This window comes from Pogona vitticeps, chromosome 1 (assembly GCF_051106095.1).
Source record: "Pogona vitticeps strain Pit_001003342236 chromosome 1, PviZW2.1, whole genome shotgun sequence".
NCBI classification, from domain to species: Eukaryota; Metazoa; Chordata; class Lepidosauria; order Squamata; family Agamidae; genus Pogona; species Pogona vitticeps.
In genome coordinates this window covers 115,224,691-115,245,689 of record NC_135783.1, presented here as the reverse complement: position 1 = coordinate 115,245,689, position 20,999 = coordinate 115,224,691, and the positions used below count along the sequence as shown (strand labels likewise).

The following is a 20,999-nucleotide window of genomic DNA, read 5'->3' as shown; positions in this document are numbered from 1 at the left end:
GTTCATAGGGAAGGTGTGCATCCTGTTTTAAAATACAGTATATTATTTCCTCTTAGGTATTCTGTTGAGTCAAAAGAGAACAGCTACATCTTTTCTTTCTTAAACTGTATTTCTATTTCTGTGTGTTTTCCTTCATGATTTTGCACCCTTTCACTATTTAAAATTATGGCATTTTTCTGGCAATTTTACTGCTGGGCTTTGAGTTTTAAGTGAATGATTCTTTTCCTTGTGATTTTCTGCTATATGCAATCAATTTTGCTCTTATTCTTTAGGGCAGCAAACAAAATATGTAAGCAGCCTAATTACTTAATTGAGGGCATATGCAGAGATATGACAAGGTACATAAAATCAATTATATAACCAGTTTGGCATTTATAGAACCATTTACATTATCTCTGTAAATTTTATTATTAGAAAGTAGGTATATTGCCCAACATTTTAATTATATTATTGTGTGTATCCTTCCAAAAATAAGACTGTAAAATGGAAGAATCCCCTAGCCCCAGACTGCAAGTTAGTGCTGCCTGTACATTGCCAATGAAAATAAAATTAAGAGGCCATCTCCTGAGAATGATTAATTTCAGTGAAGGTGTAGCATCAGCATTTATGACGATACACCATCTCTCTCTCTCTCTCTCTCTCTCTCTCTCTCTCTCTCTCTCTAAGCATTGTTACACTGGAAATTGTGAGAGCCAGTAAGAATAGTGCTGCAAGCAGAATGTTGGTCTGGGACTTAGGAGACATGGGTTTGAATCCTCACTGGGCCGTGGAAAGTCACTGGGCAGTGGCAGTGGTGAAGCACTCCTTGTATGTTTCACACACCTTAAAACCCCTATTAAGGGTCATAGTAACCGTGCAGAAATGACAGCATGTAACAATGACAATACATTGGAAATATTCACACACTTAACTCTCCCACAACTTTTAAGACATGTTCAAACCACTAGGCAAAACCTACCCTAGGATCGTATTTGTATGGTCTACACCAGTGGTTCTTAACGTGGGCAATAATGCCCCCGCGATTTCATTTTTCAGGGGGGCGGTAGAACGAAAAGGGGCAGCGTGGGGGCGGTAGAGCAGAAGGGGGGCGGTAGGGGGCACTGGAGCAAGCCAAACCTGTGAAGATGGCTGCAGCCTTTTTACAATGTGCATGAATATATATTTTCCTCCAATCTTAATTTAGTTTCAGAGTTTTCATCTCGAAATTTTTAGTTCCTGCATTGCGGGGTTTTTTAATGTCCTTTTTATATTTCTTTTTGCATCTTAAAATTCGCTTGCAACTAAATCATTAAATGTTACTTTTTGGGGGCTTTTCATTTTCTTTGAATTGAATTTTGTTTTCAGGGGTCATTGGATTTAAGTGTCTTAAATAAATAAATAAGTAAATAGGTAAAAAAGTAAGTAAGTAAGTAAGTAAGTAAGTAAGTAAGTAAGTAAGTAAGTAAGTAAGTAAGTAAATAAATAAATAAATAAATAAATAAATAAATAAATAAATAAATAAATAGGATATCATCACCGCGGGGAGGGGGGGCGATGATAACTTCCTCAATGGCTCAAGGGGGCATTTCTTTCAAAAAGGTTAAAAACCACTGGTCTACACTACAGCTTAACAACTGTAAAGGTTATCAGACAGAGCAGCTATTCTCAACAGGAGCCATATGGTCTCCTCAGAGGCCCTGGCACATTTGAAGGAGGCCATAGATGGGGAAAAATGTATTCTTTTTTTTTTTTTACTTCATCTGTTTGTGTTGTATTCTTTGACAGGGGGCCCTGGAACCTGAGAAGGGTTCCTAAAAGGGTCTCGTGGCCAAAAGAAGAACAAGAACAAGAAGAAGGCTTCAGAAATGTATAGTTCTTCTAGTCTATATATTTCTAATCTATATGTATTCACTGTAGAAGGATTGAGAAGCACAGTAAAGACCCTAATGACTTTGCATCTTGAAGTCCAGGTGAAATATTTTGACAAGGGATAGGTCTTAGGAGTAAAGAAAGTTGCCACCTCAGTAGCCTTGTGTGGCAAATAAAAATAATTTCAGTTTAATGCTGTATTTTTTTTCCTGGAGAATGAAAATAGTGTTTTTACAGAAATCCATTCTGTTAGAAAGTCGCCATTGTTGGCATCAGTTTTGTTTTGTTTTGTTTTTCCAGTCATCTGCGGAGATTAACAACATATTTAAATTGTGCTTTTATGACCTTAAAATTCCATTATACTATTTGTAAATGCAGATAAGATGCCATCATCCTTTCCATTCCGCTATTGTGGAACATAAATTCAACTTGAAAAATTTAACTGACGTTATTTCACCAAGAAAATTATCAGTTTATAAATCTCTGAAAACCAAATGGTAATATATATTGTACTTTGTTTCTAAAGAAGCTTTACTCCCACTCTGTGTGCATCCTAAGCTAATATCTGTTCCCTCTCCCCACCCCCTTAAATGTTGGGAAATCTATTTATGGGAGTTATGGTATATTTATTATTATGTTAGAAATTGATAAATCTTTCATTGTGGGGCTGCTGTCATTGATAAATATTACTGACTCCAAATGCTATGGGGAATTGATGGTTCGGATTTTAAAAGCATGTATTTGTTGTAAACCATATATAAACTGGAATTTTTTAAAAGAGCTTTGTGGAAAAATGTTTGGCCATCATCTAAACAGTAAGGGCAACTTTGATTATGCCACTTTCCATATCTGTTCTGATGTATCACTGTGGAGAGAAGCACATTTAGCAGGAGCTTTTTTCCACTGATAGGTATTACTAACATAGAAATTAAAAATTGGAGAAGATGTTGGACTCTGGCCTTGTGAGAGAAAATTTATAGATGCCTTAAGTATGTTGTGGAGCTTGTAGTCACTATGTTGGGAAAATGCTCCACAACTTTAACAGAAAGTTTATTTTGCTGCTGTAATGTTTCAGAAATCTTTGGCTGGAATCCCACAAAGATTCTCAGACAGTTTTGCTTTGACAAAGGAGTTTAGGAAAGTTTGTAGCAAATGTTGTATTCATGTACTGTACTAATAACTTTGATTGCTGCTGAAGTCCAAACCAGGCACAATATTATTGTCCAGGGCTTTCCCTTACCTACTATGTTTATTAAATATTTGGAAATTATTTGGTTAAATATATTGGTCAAAATATGATTATATCCTGTATTAGCAGCAGTTCTGGACCTAGCTGTTATTCTCCATATATGACATCTAGGCTGAATACTGAAATGGCTCCAACTCATAAAGCCCCAAAAGATTATTCAGGAGCTTCAGCTGATTCAAGATGGCTGAATTCCTGTTGCTGTGTGGTGAGTCACAACTGGGGTAGGCCCACTAAATTAGTGGGAGTTTAGTGAGTCAGCTACTTCGTAAGTTTCACTGATTCTAGTTGTGATTTATTGTGCTAAGCAACAGGATTTTAGCCAGTATGCCTTTTGATCTGTTTGACTAGTACTGTATTAATAACATGTTATCTCTCTTTGGAGGCAATGCATTTTATTGCCAGAACACTTTCAAGCCCAATTCAAATGATGGATTTTGGCCTTTTTAAAGCCCTTGATAGTCTGGGCCCTGAATACCTAAAGAAGGCCAGGAATAAACCTCAGGAAATAATTTCCTAGGTCCTTAAGAAAATTTTCTTTTCTCCAATCTCCTCTTGAGGGACGTGGTGGTGCTGCGGGCTAAACCGCAGAAGCCTGTGCTGCAGGGGCAGAAGACCAAGCAGCCGTAAGATCGAATCCACGCAACGGAGTGAGCCTCCGTCGCTTGTCCCAGCTCCCGCCAACCTAGCGGTTCGAAAGCATGCAAATGCAAGTAGATAAATAGGGACCACTTCGGTGGGAAGGTAACAGCGTTCCATGTCTAAGTCGCACTGGCCATGTGACCACGGAAGATTGTCTTCGGACAAACGCTGGCTCTATGGCTTGGAAACGGGGATGAGCACTGCCCCCTAGAGTCGAACACGACTGGACAAAAATTGTCAAGGGGAACCTTTACCTTTACCTTTTACCTCTTGAACTATTGGAGATTTTCAGTCTTCCCATCCACAGAAACTATTTAATAGAAAGTCCTTCCTGGTTTTGCCATTTGGAAATAGGGAAGAGAGTTTGGGCTGGCACCATGGATAGAATTTTAATATTGTTGAATACTAGTTTAATATTGTTGAAGGATGCCAATGGCTTGATCTCTTCTACCCGAGTTCTCTTCTCTTAGTCATCATAATTTCTTACGCTAGCAAGAACTAAGTGTACAGTTTCACACAGCATTAACAACACTAAAATTCTTAGAAATAAATGTTTCTACTCCTTACCTTCCCAATTATTCCATTTGGCTTCATATAATATTCAGTGAAATCTCCCTTGCTGCCACAACTTGACTGCTCATAAACATCACAGGGACTTTTGGGAGGCCATTTTCTCATAGTTCTGTATTCTCAAGAAATGCCTTCAAGAAATTTTCCCAGGATTCTAGGAGAGCCTATATAGTAGCTCTTCTTTGAGGTCTATTCACTCATGAGATAAGGCTGTCATGTATTAGAAGTAGTTCTTTGGAAGCTGATTTGTCTTACTCCCTGGCTTCATTTCTGGGAACAAATTAAGACATATTCCACCAGACATTTCACAGTACAGTAGTTAAAATAGTATTACTGCTGCTTTTGTTCTGTATATTCATTTGATTAATGTTACAGCTTGACTTTGTTTTAATAGGGTTTACTATATATTTTGTATTTACAGTTTGTGTGTTATCTTGGGAACATTAGCTGAAAGTTGGTTTATAAATACTTTTACAGTAAGTAAAGAATGGTTTGGGACCTGAGAGGATCTGCTGTGGAAGAAGGACCTCCTTGAACCATTGCTGTCTTTCGCAAAGGGGGAGAATCAGGATAACCTCCCATCATGTTCCCCAATATTCCAGTTTTTGGGTGGACACAGATGGAAGGAAGAATTGGAGAAAGCTGCCTTTCTCTTTTACAAACCAGAATTCTCCTGTAGGCAGAATTCTACTTATGGGAACTTAGGCTCAAAACCATTATTTTCCAGATTTAATTGAGAATCGAGAATTCATATCCTGTTTGATAGGTGGGATGACTTGTGGAGCTACTCATAATTCTATATCCACCCCTCTAGCAATTCCATATCTCTGTCAAAAATACTGAAAAGCTTTGACAGTAAGCCTCAGTGGTATAATTGTACCAGCTTACCACATCACATGCACCAGCTTACCTCATTACACTGTTGTTGTATCTGTGTCAGCTACTCCACGTTTCTCACAAACTACAGCTACGTTTACTGAACTGTTGTCTTAGCATGTCTGACAGCCCTTCGAAAGGACTGCGCTTGAAGGGTAAAAAAAAAAAAATGACAAGCTCTCCTTTCAGTCAGTGAAATAAATAGGCATATCCTTTTGAAACACTTTCAAAGCAGTGACCTGTTGAGCTGCAGGTGGGGGTCCACATTGCTTAACACTCTTCTTTAAAAAACAAAGTTTCTGCATACAGCACAAGGTATCAAGGAAAAGATGCCAGTAATCATTGTGCCGCTGTGATGACTATGCATTCACACACTGTCCTCCTTCAGTTCTTTACAGATATTCAGTGAGAGTGTAGGGAGAGCAGTGTTGTTGCACAGGTTCTACTCCAATCTACCATGATGAGATTGAATTACAGATATGAACTGACACCCATGCTCCTCTGACATTCAGATGAATATGCATGGATCATAGACGGAGCTGGTTCATAGTTTCTGTGACTCATGCTAATGAGTCTTGCACTGAGGCTGAGTTACTTTTGGAACACTTTGATACTGGTAGACCTTGTAGGAGCCCTGCCCTCTTGCATATGGCATAGGTGCAGCTACACTTTAAGATCTCTCTTCTGTTTCTTCTTTTCTAGCACAAAAGAAGGAACACTTTGGTTATTCTACTTCCCAATTTTGATGAGTAAATGTACCATTTTCTTTTATTAGTGGGTCATCCATTAGTTTATGTTTTTACTTTGTTTTTATCATCCCCTTTCCTGTTTGTCATTTTTTTAAAAAAATTAAAATGTCTTCATCTTATCTACCTATCACCACAATCTTTTGTTGTATACTCCTCACTTCATCTTCTTTCCTTTCTTCACCATCCCCATTGCATGGCTTCTAATGAAACTCTTCTGGAAGGAGAATTGTCCACACTGGTGGACATTATTTATTTATTTATTTATTTATTTACAATATTTTTTAGCCGCACCATTGCCAATTAAGCGTGCTTCCTCAGTTTAGATGAAGGTCACCTGGCCCATTCCTGTCATGTTTATTGTGGTTTTATGGAACAGAGTGTGCAAAATAGGAAGCCTCAAATTTGCCTGTCTGCATGGGAACAGGCGCTCAAAGCAGAAGAGCACAGGATAGGTATCAGAACACAGATTTTGCCTTGATTTGTAAGGAACTGGCCATCTGTTCTGTCTTACTGAAATACTACTTTGAAATCATCTCTGAAAACCGCTCTCACCACATTGATATCAATAGCTTGCAGTATCAAATGCCTCCAGTATCAAAGCTGGTGGATCTAAAACTGGCAACCACAGTGCCCTGGATATTAGTTTTGAGAGCTTTTTTATGCCAGATTGGCTGCACCTGAAGGTTAAAAGGCTCACTTTAAACAGGATAGCAACAGCAAGGCAAGGCCCTGCTCCATAGGTAGTATCAGGTCCACGTTCTTGAACTTTGGGAGTTCATTTTCACCTAGCTGGAACAGCAGTGAGTCTGGGCGCAGGTTCTTCGTGGCAGGACTAACATGCACTATAGGTACATCTTCCAGAGAGAAATGCAGGAGGGTTTTTTAAACACCGTGCCAATAATGGTGGAGGGCTCCTCCCCCAAACACTGCCAGCTTCCCCTGGATTGGCTGGCTGGCAGTGCTGTCCCAGAACCGTACTGCAATGCAAGGCACCTGGGATGAGGATGCCTGGCATTAGAGAGCAGCCAAGAGCACCCCTCCTTGCCAGACCACAAACTGGGCCCCCATCAAGCAAGTGGGTGACCCTGACTTCAACAGTCATTTACTGGTTTCAGCTCCTTCCATTGACACTCTGGTAAGCCCCAGTACCAGCATTTATTGAAAAAGGTGGCTTCTACCCTGTTCTCTCTAGTTGAGTTCACTCTTATCACTTGCTCTTGCCACTATTTGGTCTCTTTTCATTGTCCCACTCTTTGTACTTACGAATTCCACTCTCTTGTCCATGGAACCCACATTCCCATTAGTTACCACTGAAAACAAAAACGACCGCACTGAAGTAGACTGCAGCTCATTCAGGGGCAATAAAGACTTGGAAACTTTATCCTGTCTCCATTCACCTCATCCAGAGCTCTGGTGATTTGCAGATTCAACTCCACTTTTTCCATTAGGGGGCATTAGGTTTCCTCCTTACACCTCCAAATCAGGTTTCAGATGGATGAATCCTGATTTCTCCCCAATACTTTGTCAAATGGGCAATGGTAGCCAGTTTCTTAGTATACACACTTGCTAAATTCATTCGTTCGTTCATTCATTTGTTCATTTATTCAGTTATTTATTCAGTCATTAATTCAATTTATATACAGCTCATCTACCAAATTGCTACTCTTGAGTCGTGTTCAACAAATTAAACATACATTTTATAATAATATAAAGAATAAACTATTCCAGACATAAATCATAAAGTAAGACAGATGGCAAAAATGATTTCCAGAACATACTAAAATACTGCATTGTTCCTCTTCTCCTTTCTCCAGTGTCCCAGCTATTTGTGGAAATTCTCCCCAAAGGCTTCCCTGAATAGTTATGTGTGTTTTCAATATGCAGATGGAGGGTGCCTGTTATATTTCCTGTGGGAGAGCATTCCATAGAGATGGCACCATTGCAGAGAAAGCTTGGTTTCTGGTTACCATTTTCTGGGCTTTTCTGGGAGTTAACATCTACAAGCATCAGGTTTGTGAGGAACATGTCAGACAGGCTGTCAAACTTGGCAAAAGTTGCTTAGACAAGTAGTGAGGTCCCAAACCATTTAGGGCTTTATATGTTAAAACCAGGACCTTGAACCTGGCATGGAAGTGGATTGGTAACCAGTGCAGGTGAACCAGAATCTTCCACATGCTGGACCTCCTGAAACCTCTGTACCAGCTTCAAGGGAAGACCCACATAGAGTGTACTGCAGTAATGAATTTTTGAGACTACAAGTGTGTAGACCAATGTTGCTAGGGATCTATCATCTAGGTAGCTGTATGATTCACTGAAGTTGGTAGAAGGCTGAGTGGACCACAGCAGATACCTGTTTTTCCATAGTTAACACTGGGTCTAGAATCATGCCCAGACTGCACATCTGATCCTTAGTAGGAAGTGGAAATCTCCCAAATTTAGGGGAAATACCCCCAGACAGGTATAGGATACACACAACTCCAGCAACATGATCTCTGTCTTGTCTGGATTCAGTTTTAACCCATTCTTCCTTGTCCAATTCAGAACTGCATCCAGGTAGCCTTCAAAGCATTAGATGGCATCCACTACAGATGGATGCATATTTGGCCATTCCATGAGAGATGTGGCTGCCTCTTCAGCTTTCTCTCATGTCATTGCCTTGTCAGAATAATATCGCGCTAGAAATATTCTATGTTTTCTGTGTTTATACAGCATGTCTATGCATGAGAAGATGCTTTCTTAGTTGAGCTGTTCTTTCATCTGTGCTTCCCATTCCACTGGCTATCTACACAATCTCCCATATGTGTGAGTCACAGAGACCATAAAGAAAAGTAGATTGATTACCTATAAATGTGCATCTTCAAATAGTCATCTGTGAAGTCTCACAACTTGTCATCATTCTCCTGAAGACGTTCCCGTTCTTTCTTGGTGGACTGAGAACTGATGATGAGTGTTAGGCTACTATTGAAGATGTTCAGTAATAGAGATGAGCACAAATCAGAAAAATTGTGATTCGTTTTGATTCGTGATTCATCAAGGTTGGGAAATTACAGATTTATGATTTTTTTTCTGATGAATTGATTGATCAGTTCATTTTTAACTTTAAACTACTATAAAATGATTCCGCAAGCACCTAGAGACACTGCATTTTCAGAGAAAGCTTCTCCTGACTGAATTTGTTAAATTATTTTGAAAATAAAATTACTTGTTTGCATCTATAATTTACATTTTCAAAATACATTGTTATTTCTTAAAAGGAAGCTAAAATGTGCATGAATATATGATTGGGTAGTTTCCAAAGTGACGTCGTCGTTGTCATTTAGTCGTTTAGTCATGTCCGACTCTTTGTGACCCCATGGACCAGACCACGCCAGGCCCTCCTATCTTTCACTGCCCCCTGGGTCAAATTCATGTTGGTTGCTTCGCAGACACTGTCCAGCCATCTCATCCTCTGTCATCCCCTTCTCCTCTTGCCCTCACACTTTCCTAGCATCAAGGTCTTTTCCAAGGAGTCTTCTCTTCTCATGAGATGGCCAAAGTACTGGAGCCTCAGCTTCAGGATCTGTCCTTCCAGTGAGCACTCAGGGTTGATTTCCTTTAGAATGCATAGGTTTGTTCTCCTTGCAGTCCAGGGGACTCTCAAGAGCCTCCTCCGGCACCACAATTCAAAGGCATCAATTCTTCGGCGGTCTGCTTTCTTTATGGTCCAGCTCTCACTTCCATACATCATGACAGGAAAAACCATAGCTTTGACTATTCTGACTTTTGTTGGCAAGGTGATGCCTCTGCTTTTTAAGATGCTGTCAAGGTTTGTCATCGGTTTCCTCCCAAGAAGCAGGCGTCTTTTAATTTCGGGGCTGCTGTCTCCATCTGCAGTGATCATGGAGCCCAAGAAAATAAAATCTGTCACTGCCTCCATATCTTCCCCTTCAATTTTCCAGGAGATGATGGGACCAGTGGCCATGATCTTAGTTTTTTTGATGTTGAGTTTCAGGCCGTTTTTTGCACTCTCCTCTTTCACCCTCATTACAAGTGACACATAGTATTATTCTTGATAAAAGCTTTTAAATAACACATAAGAGCATTTATCTTGGTTTATCATACACATTTACAGTTGTTCTTTTATCTAACATTCTTATCTTTGCACTGAAAGCAGCCAGAGCATATTTAAGGAAGATTGAAACAAGAACTCCTCATCTCTAGAGAGTAATTAGCCAATATAACTTTTACATAAACTGTTTTTCTTCTTTTACAAATGTGTAGGAGGGTGAATTACAGGCAGGATTCAATAAATAAGTAAAACTGCCTCTCTTGGCTCAGTATAGCCCTAACAGAGGCTATTAACATAAGCCATTGTATGAAGCTGATGGATCTTACTGCTTGACATGGCAATCTCAAACATTTGATGGTTGGCTTTAATGGAATATCATTCAGTTTTGTCCCCTTTCCAGAGGAGCTAAGCTTTTGTCTGCCTTTGGCAGTCCCAGGGCACCCCCAGAAGAAAGGAAAGGTAAATGACTCTAGGTACTCCATACCTAGAAAACTCTGGAAAGGATCACCATAAATCAGAATTGACTTAATTATAATGAATTTTGCATATCGTCCTCCCTTAAGCCTGTACCAGATTTGGTTTAGTCCAAGCAAGTGAGGTGAAGCTTCTACACACAAGGAAACTTATTCATTAAAGCCATTCAGAAATAGTTGTCTGACAATCAGGCTGAGAGAAAATATTTTACTACTCAGGACAGAGCAAATGTCACGCCCTTCCTTCCAAGACAATGTGTATGGTATGCAAGATTATGCAATTTATTTTGACAGATGAGCCAGAGAATTCCTCAAGTACCTCTCATTGCATGCAAGCAATATCAGTTATCTAGGAATTTACTGCTATAGCAGGACAATCAAAATCCTCCATCCCCCTGCCTAATGATAGGGCCAGCTCTGTCTGACGTATTTGGAGTATAATATTTTTGATTTTTATTGAGAAGTAACACTCACAGTTAATCCCAGATAGGATTGTATAGGATTGTTCTCAGAAGATTGTATTATTTATTGTATTTGTGTATTTTATTGTGTTAGTTAGGAAATTCCTTAAAGTTTTATAAAGAAATGTTGGCAGCTGCATTCCACATAAATTAATAAATGATACAACTCATAATTGAAAGGCAACAATCATGCCTCCAGATATTTTTTCCTCCATAGAAGGCTTGCATGTCATGCTGTTTATTGTAATTCACACAGATGCCACTAATGAGTAATATGTCACAGGGTGATATTAGTGAGTTTCTTGCAGAAAAGATAACATGTCTTTTCCTATTCAGTTCCCTTAAATCTAGACTTTTATGGCAAATAGGGATATGTGTGTTTGTGTGAAAATGATTAGGTGAACTGGAGATAAGGGCTTAAATGGTAGCACCTGGAGCAAAAAGGAGAAAAAGATAAATGTGCACATAATGTGTAGCTCAAGAGCTGTAGAGCTATTGGCTGTATTAGAGGTGGGGAATCAATGGCCTTTCTAATGTCATTGGACTATATTGGTTGGGGTGACATCTGGAAATGACACACAACACAATAATAGATGTCACCGGAAGGTCTATAGTAGACTTCCTAACATTTACACTTTTGTCTTTTGTTTCTAGAAACCACCTGAACTATTAAACATACTAAACCAAAACTTTTAAAGTTAAAACTTATTTTCAGTACCTCACAATTATAAGGCTGGGTACTGCTTTCATTTGGGGTAGGGGAGATTATTGAAAATTAGGACCTGAAATAAACAAATCAGAGCACAGTGAGACAGAACTAACAGATTTGCTTGCCTCTTAAGATTTCATAAGCGTTAGAGATTTGAAAACACTTAACTCCTTGTGAACAACAATAAAAAACGGAGGCCAGGATTAAGTAGAAGAAAATGTTTTCACCAGAAATGATGACCCTCCTTCCTTCTGGAGCCCCGTCCACTGTACTCTAAAACCTGCTCCAGAAGACTGGGAAACTCTCTAGAACAGGATTTTGGCACCACGGAGGGCTGGAGCAGAACAGGAAGGTTTTGCCAGTCTTGGATGTTATTGATGGATCGTGACCAAAGGCCAATTTACAAATTCTAGCTTGATTACCATTCTAAGGAGGAGAAAGCTCGACTGTGGTATACACAGAAAGAAATATAAAGGCCAAGATCTGATTAGTTACATCTCCTGGAATAATGCAATTGGCATATATCTCATTGGCAAATTGTCACACATTTTTTAATTAGAGTGGGCACTCTCTGCTGTGCATCAAGTCACATGAGTCAGCATGCAAGAGTGAATGCCTGTGCTAACATCTTAACTTTCAGCGGTTTGCCAATGAGATTTGCGATAATTACATTACGCCAGTGTAACAACTCAGCTTTTGGCCAAATACCTTTTAATTCTGACAACATATGGACAAAATATGCCATGTCCTATTCTAATATGATAGTTAATACAGAGGATTCAGAAAAGGCATTTTTCTGTAGAAATAGATTTTTCCACAAAAGGGCAGAAGGCTATAATGAGTGCAGCTACAATAATTAATACCTGCTGGGGACTAGAAAGCAGGCTTTCTGTCAACTTGTAAAAATCCTTATTCCAGTTGATGCATAAGGCAAAAATAATATATTTATTAATTTGTGTATGATTAAAATCAGTATTAGCATTGCTAATTGCAGTTCTATTATCTCTGAAGTATCGTAAGGCTAATAACACTTATTTATTTGTTTCATTTTTTCTCACCCTTCTTTCAAGAAGCTTTGAACAGAATATACCACCTGTATTCTCCCCACAGTAGCAATATTAAGTCTACAAGATTGATTAGGTATTATATGATGACAACTGGATCGAATAGGAGTTTGGATCTGGCTTTTTCATGTTCTAATCCATGGGTGGGCAATTAATTTCCATAAGGGGCCACATGAAAAATCTGAACTGTGTTTGGGGGCCGAACCAAGTTTACTTAAAAATAAAGTGAAACAGTGATGTTATGATTCTTTTTATTTTAAACTTATTAATCTTCGCAAATACTAAAGAGTTTTTTTGTGGTATGTTATAGATAAGCAGCTCATCAACTTTAGACAAAAAGCTATAAATGGTTTTGATGTTCAAAACTGTCCGCGGGCCGGACAGCAGCGGCTCGCGCGCCGTATGTGGCCCTCGGGCCGCACTTTGCCCGGGTCTGTTCTAATCTGATGATTGAGCCATTACAACAGACTGGCTTTCTTAAAGATGAAAGTCACAGGGAGTTCACTCTTCCAAATATATTTAATAGATACAATATACAGTACTTTTTCCTCTTATAGGCCAGAATACAAAGAAAGGTAACTGTGGTTAAATCCAAAGCTTGGAAATTATGTCTGCAGACCAGAACTTCCAGATTCCTCCACCCAGTATGGTTAATTCTTGGAGTTGTAATTAAAATATATATATATATTTCCAAGACCTGTTTAAATGTTATTGAAATTGGTGGAACTGAAGAATCAGTGTTGTAAGTGAATGCCTTGTGTCCAGAAGGCAACAAAAGAGCTTGCACGTGTAGAATATACAAGTGATTTTGCAGAGGAGGGCAAACATTGGGGATTTATAGGCATAATATTCAAACTGTTAATGCAAGGCACCATCAGGTAGCTGGGGTGGGAGTATAGCTTAGTTTCAATATTGCAGATTGTGTTTATTCCCCAATTTTTGGTGTCACAGGTTTTAATGGTCTGTATGAACTCAGAAAGTCCTACATCATTATAGCCTGAGCAGATTGCTTTAGTACCACATTTTTTTTCCTTTTATAGAGTTTAAGCCTGCTTATCTATTGTTTTCCTAGAACTTTAAAACAAAAAGAATATGACAAGGGCAAACTTCCCCATTCTGTTCTAAACCCTAACATTAATCTCTACTGTGGTTGTCAAACATGGTGTCAAAACATGAATATTAATGTTCTAGCTTGTAATATACTTATTTTCCAGTATTCATTCCAAAAATCATACAAAACAATGCCTTTTCAAAATTATTTCTTTGATATCCTCAAGACTCTTGAATGTATTCATCTACTTTGTATTGTATCTTTTTACATAGGTGTCTTTAAACAAATCCTGTAATTCTGCTTTTGTTTTGCATTTTGATCCTTCTACTTTCTGAGTAGAATCTTTTTGTAAAAAAAATTAAAAAATGTTTCTCAAGCATATAAATCAGGCATAGGGCAAAATTATAATATATTAGTTTCAAAGAAATAACTGTGTTAGTCTGTTTCAGCATACATAACAAAAAATGAAAACAGAGTTCTGGCACCAGAGTTCAACACACCGACACTCTGCTCACTAAAATAAAAAAAAATTAAAGAGACATACAGGCAAACAACACCACTGGCGGAAGCAACACAAGGCGGTTTGCCAGAAAAAGTATCGGAACATCCGTGCACACAGGACACCACTGTAAATGTTGTGTGATTGATCCCACAACAAAAAAAAGTAGAAGCCTCCAGGCCGGCGGGATTTGATGTGGAGATAGCACGGAAGGGGGACAAAAGAATCGACAATGGCTTTGGATCATCTGAACCCAAAACAAATTCAGATTCACTTGGAAACATTTCCCTGGTGTGACCACGGCCTGGGTCAGCACCACTTCTAGTTGCAAAAGTTTCCTCTGGTCTGTTTTGTCTGAGCTTTTATGAGCTTTCAATTCATCTGCCCTCCTAAGCCTTTTCTTCTTATGTATGAAGAGACTAAAACCTCTGCTTTTGTATTTTAACTAGTTTTCTGTCAAAGCTGCTCTGTGATTAGTTCTAACTGTAAATAAATCAAATTCCCAATTTGTTAAGTAAGCAAATTTAGAATCACTATCATCTACTAAATTAAGAAATAGTTTCAGTTAGGAAGGGCTCCCCCACCCTGTCTATCGGTTGGTCTGCCTGTCTCTAACTATTCATGCTTAGTAAAGGCTCTCCATAAAATCTAGAAAGAGATGATTTTTTAAATTTGATTTTTAAAATTTCCAAAACAAATACAAGAATACAAAATACTTACTAATACAGTCTAAAACAGTAGTTCTTAACCTTTGTTACCCGGATGTTTTTGAACTGCAACTCCCAGAAACCCCAGCCAGCACAGTTGGTGGTGAAGGCTTCTGGGAGTTGCAGTCCAAAACTCCTGAGTAACCCAAGGTTAAGAACCAGTGGTCTAAAACACAGTGCACCCCCATACCCACAGGACCCTTTGGAGCAATAGTTTTATTACGAACCTCCTTTCCAAAATTGTATTGATTGTTGCTTAGAAGCTTTCCCCTTTCTTTTCACTAATACAAATTCAATAAATCTACCCCAAATAGCAGAAAAATATTTAAACTTATTTCTCCTCCTTTCATCTTAAGTTCAGTCATCAATTTATCATTTAACGCAAAGTCCCACACTTTATTATACCAATCTTCTAATTTAATATCATTTTTATCTTTCCAGAATCTATCTATTAATATTCTAGCACTTGTCGTAAGATTAGAAATCAATTCCTTTGTGCAATAATCAAATTTTATCTTATCAAAAATTGACAGCAAAGCAATTTTAGAAATAAGTTAGATATATTTTCCAAATATATCACATATTTCCTTAAAAATCAATTTCCAAACTTTCTGAATCAATTTACACTCCCATCACATATGTGCCCATTTCTTCATCACATTTCCAACAGGCCTTAGAATAGTCTGAATTTATTATGTTCAATTTCACCGGAGTCATGTACCACCTTAAACTAATTTTAATTTTTTCCCTTTATTCTTACTGGCATTAATCTTAAAACTCTCATCTTCCAAATTTTTGTAGAATCCTCTGATTTAATTTCTGTCTTTAAATCATGTTCCCAAATTGATTTCAAACCTATTTCAGTCTCTTTTTCCTCTTGATCCAAAATTAGGTTATAAATTCTACTTACTACTCCGTTCCTCAATGCGTCTTTCTGCATGTCTGCATGTGATGATAGAAACTGTTCATACTTAGTGCGTTCTCTACAAATGTAGAGATGGATTTTATGAATTTTAACAGCCTTTGCAAATCAAGCACAAGAAACTGATTCATTATGTAAGCTTAGAAGAATAACATTGAAATTGCAAGACAGAAGTATTTTAGATTTTTGTATAGGATTGACTGGATTTAGATGTGGATAGCAGTAATTTGTAACTTTTAATAATTTGGTAATCTGAGAGGATCATTTTATTAACCATGGAAGAGGCCTTTTACAAAGCGGAAAAGGCTCCCCCACTCTTTCAAGTTTCCTTGGTTATTCAGTTCAGGAGCACATGTTCTTTATAAAGATATGCTGGATAGAAAATAGCAATCAGACTTAGCTTAGAATAATGAATTCACCGAAAGAAAAGAAATCATATTGTTAGCAGAACTATAGTCTGTGCAGAACTTGAGATGTCATCCTATTCTTTTAATGGAACAAGAGAATAATGATTTATGGGCATTCGGCCCTTTTTTCTCCACATTTGGGCATGTATATTAAAATTACAGTGTATTTTGAAAGCAACTACCTATTCTGATTGAAAGTGTGTATAATGGAATTCTGAGTATTTTTGATAGTTTAGGTCTGGAATTATATATCTTGTATACCTCAAAATGTATCTGATTTCATTATCTACTAATACTTACATTAAGATGGCTTTGATTGGCACTAGTGAAGTAAAAGTGTTTCTGGCATATGTTTAATATAACAATATATAGTGCCTGCAAATGACAAACAATGGAAGCCATCAATCAGTACAGTGTGTGTTGATCAGTTTACGTATCTCTGTAGTTCTTGCTTAGCCAGGGTAGTGTAGTGGACAGAGCGATGGAGTAGGAGTAAAAAAGACCTGGGTTCAGTTCACTGCTTGGCCATGGAAAATCACTAGGTGGGTAGTACCAGTAAGACTGCTCCTTAAATATCTCACATTATCTTGAAAACCCTTTTGTGGATTGTATGGGATTTGATGGCACATTACCATGATAACAGTTGTGACTGTTTGCTTTGGCTCTGAATCATTTTAAATTAAGATTATGTATTCAACTCATGGAAAAGAACTAGCTTTCAGATATGAAAAAATGGCTTATACTTTTAGATGCAGTTTAGATCAGTTACATCATGGAAATCTGGCCAAAATTTGAGCCTAGAGACAGCTATTTAAAATAAAATTTTAAAGAGATTCATAGACATAACAGCATTGGATACCTTAACAGTCTATTATCTTCTGTCCATGTGCTCATTCTTTAATTTTTTGTGCACATTAGCCAATTTGTATAGTCAAAATGATATTTAGCTACAGTAAAAATCCAGTAAAATTATTAATTGGTTCAGAGTAAAGTATTTGGAAATGTGAGCCCTGGACTAAATAAGATTTGAGGCTGATAATCTAAATTGTCATAAACCACCCAGTGATATACAGTCCTATTCAGGGACCTACTGGCTTGCGGGAAAGCTGTCTGGGAACTAGAGCTCAAAAGTAACTAGTTTTGGGTATTAGTTACTGTATATGTAACTACTTATATTTGGGGTGGTAAGTAATATAACGAATAGTTCCAACATTAGATTTTGATGTAATTAGCAATTTTCTTGAGAAGACAATTCATGAAAGGCTGCAGGACAAACAGAGGGTTGCCATATTCCAATTCTCCAAACGTGAAATAAACATTTTGAGGCACTGTCCTAATAATATAAAGTAGCATCTCATGTTAATATAAGCACTATTAAGATATTCAGGCTGAAATCATGTAGAGGTGGTAGAGATGGGGGGTTGCAAATAAGCCCCAACCACTGTGTTCCCCATTTAGCAGGAAGAGTTCAAAAAGTCTCACTAAACCTTCTCCAGTTCTTACTAAACCTTCTTTATGTGACTGCATTGATGAAGTCTTTAGCCCCTAACTTCAAACTGCTGCATTTATGGGAAATACTAAATAATAAGGCTTTTCATATTAATGCTTACAGTATAAATTTACAGGCTACCTTTTATGGAGAACCGCTTATGCTCTATAAGATTTGTCAAAACATTTAAAACAAATTGTAATAGCCTTTGTTATATCTCATTTTATATGCATAAACAAGTCACATTTAAACTATAAATGATGGAAAATGTAATCCACATAGCTCGCAGTCACAAAATGGTTCTTCCCCATCATGTCAACAGAGCACTGTCTTTCAAAGGATTCCCCTTTTTGAAAGAGAAATGTCATTGTCAGATTATTCCAAGCTTAAACTAGTTGGTATTTTAACATGTTAGGTATTTCTGTGGTAATATTTAGAGATGGGGGTATTCGTATACAAATATCCCTGCACAGGTAGAAATAACAAGGGTCCGGCCCCATGGGGACAGACTGTCCACTTACGATTTCGCTGCTGCCATCGTCTCTGCGGAGGTTTCCTATCACACCGTTGTCTGCAATTGATTACCTACTCCTGGCAGGAGGCGGGATAACAAGCCTCTCTGCTAGGTCGGAGAGTGGCTAATCCATTGCAGAGAACAGCTCAATAGGAAGCCTCTGCGGAGCCAGAAGCAGTGGAAAAATCGTGAATGGACAGTCCAGCCCCATGGGGCTGGCCCCTCATTATTTCCACCTGTGCTGGGATACTCGTATACAAATGCCCCTATCTGTAGTAATAATCATGTTAGTGATCAATACTGAAAGGATACATTTCCTGTAAGCCACTGTTGAGCACACCTGGCCCTCCAGATGTGGAACTGCAACTACCATAGCTAGAGGTAAGAGATGACAGACGTTACAGCTAACAACATCTACTACATGTGTTGTCTGGTCCTGCCTTAAAGCAATTTTTAGACCACGGGTTTTCTCATTATGATTGAAAACCATGGAGTTCCTGAGGGAGAAGGACTATAAATGGCTTTCTGAATACATAAACAGGTACAATGGGTGGTTGTTGCAGTTTGAACAGAGCAACAGAGAGACCCAAAGATGAACTGAGTGCGGGTGAGCCATAGAACAAGCCCTGGCATCTTCTGGGTGATGCTGGGACTTTGTGACAATGGTAGATAAGTTCCTTGATGGGCTAATCAGTGCAGGGAGTCAACGTTCACAGTGAAAAAGCACTGACTTAGGTCCAGTTACATATTCTCATCAATACATACATCTTCCTACACTGAAATGATACAGGCTACCTTTTATGGAGAACCGCTCCATTGCCAGGGGAAAGGAGCATGATTGCTTACAAAGTACGGTGTACTTTTTAAAAAAAGCCATGCATATCAGTTTTCTGAGCTATGCACTTCAAAAAAAACAACTACTGCATTTTAAGTCCATGTACAAAAAGTTTGTTATGAATGAACTGGAATTAAATTAGATGTGATCGTCCAGGATCCTGTTGGTCTTTGTTGGAGATCTGTGTAACTTGCTGTGGCTAATTGTGGATCATATATGAAGTGTCAATCATGTGCACTGCCATGCATAATCAAGATATGTCCCAGGATCTCCTCAATTAACTGTCACAACTTACACAAACACAAATAGCATTCCAACCTCTCCTCATCATCATAGAACTGCAGAGTTGGAAGGGACCCTATGGATCATCAAGTCCAGCCTCTGTCAAGGAGACTCAATGGGGAATTGAACTCCCAGCCTCTAGTTCCACAGTTGGATTCCTAAACCCCTGAGCTATTCAGCAGTTCTGCTTTGCCAAATGCATCTGCTAGAGCAATTTACAAAATAGTAACAGTTACAATAAAGACAGAGAACACATCTGTTGGCATTACATTTCAGATATTCACCCAATTCTTTCAAGTGGCTCCACGCATACAGTTTGTATATACGTAGGCTCTTTCTTTGCAGTTGGATCCTGCCATTTGCAGAGTCAGCCAGTAGGTATATAGGTTGAGCTCAAATGAGTAGCTAAAATCCTGTTAATTAGTATAGTAAGTTGCGCTAGAGTATGTCCCCTGAATCAGTGGGGATTTGGTGAGTCAACTCCTTTGTAAGCTCTGTAGATTCATTGGGGCTACTCTAGTGACACTTAATATGCTAAGCAACAGGATTTCACCCAATAAGAGCTCAGGTAGCGCGATCAGACATATGCCTGTTGCTTCTGTTCAGATTTGCCACAGATGCAGACATGAACAGAGTTGGATTTTTAATACATCGTTTTATGGCTGTCCAAGAAATACATTTTATAACACACTGTCTATCTGTGAGGTATAGTTTGGCCTACTTTTAAGTCTCCACTTGTTTTTGTAAACTGCAAAACTTCCAGATGATAATTGGTTAATGAGAGCTCTGTTGGAAGCCATTATATGTCATCATTTTCAAGTGGAACTGAACTTGGCATTTTGATTTTAGAAACAAATGTTTGAACCTCCCTATAGACGATGCTTCACAACTTACTGTCATATTGTATGATGACCCACAGTGCCAGACTCCTGTGGTGCAGTACTCTGTGTGCAAGACTCTCACGTGCCCAATACTCAATAAATGTGTTCAGTCTATTTTCTCAGGAAAGCCTCTTTTATCTTCATTTTGGCATGGGAAATTTCATCTTGCTTTGCCATGTATATTTTGCAGTAGAGGGCTGTTCCAAAAGCTTTGTGGTGTTTTGTCAACTTTTTGCAAGATTAATGATGTGCTAAGTGAAAATAGCTACCTGGAAAACATACAATTCAAAACAGAGCTTAAGAGAAAATACTTTTGAGTCTGTAAGTTAAAAAATAGAAGATAAGATAGAATAAGTGTGAGGGAAGTCAAATGAGAATTCAGTATTTATTTTCAAAAAGGATTAATAGTCCAAGAAATAATTATTTAGAATGCTCTTTCTGAGCAACTTTGATTAGCAGTCTTAGAAAAGAAAACAACAACTTCAGCCATTTATATGATATTTTTTGTTAAACATGGGGGAATTTGGAGAAGAAAAAATTACAAACATCTGAAAAAACAACAAAGCCCCCAAAAATAAATTTTAGCTATTTGTCTATTTCTGTGGTCTCTGGCCCCATACCCTGTTGCAGAGTTTTCAATTTTTGGTTAAATTCCTTTAGCTGAGCAGCAGAAATGCAGTGATTCACAGAGCAGAATAGTTTCAAGTTCCCCAGATTAGCTCACCC

General features: G+C 38.2%; 1 protein-coding gene across 1 annotated transcript in view; it reads left to right on the top strand.

The window, feature by feature from the left end:
* KCNQ5 (potassium voltage-gated channel subfamily Q member 5) overlaps positions 1–20,999 on the top strand; it is a 399,647-nt gene that overhangs the window by 279,164 nt on the left and 99,484 nt on the right. The gene's annotated exons all lie outside the window — the stretch shown is intronic.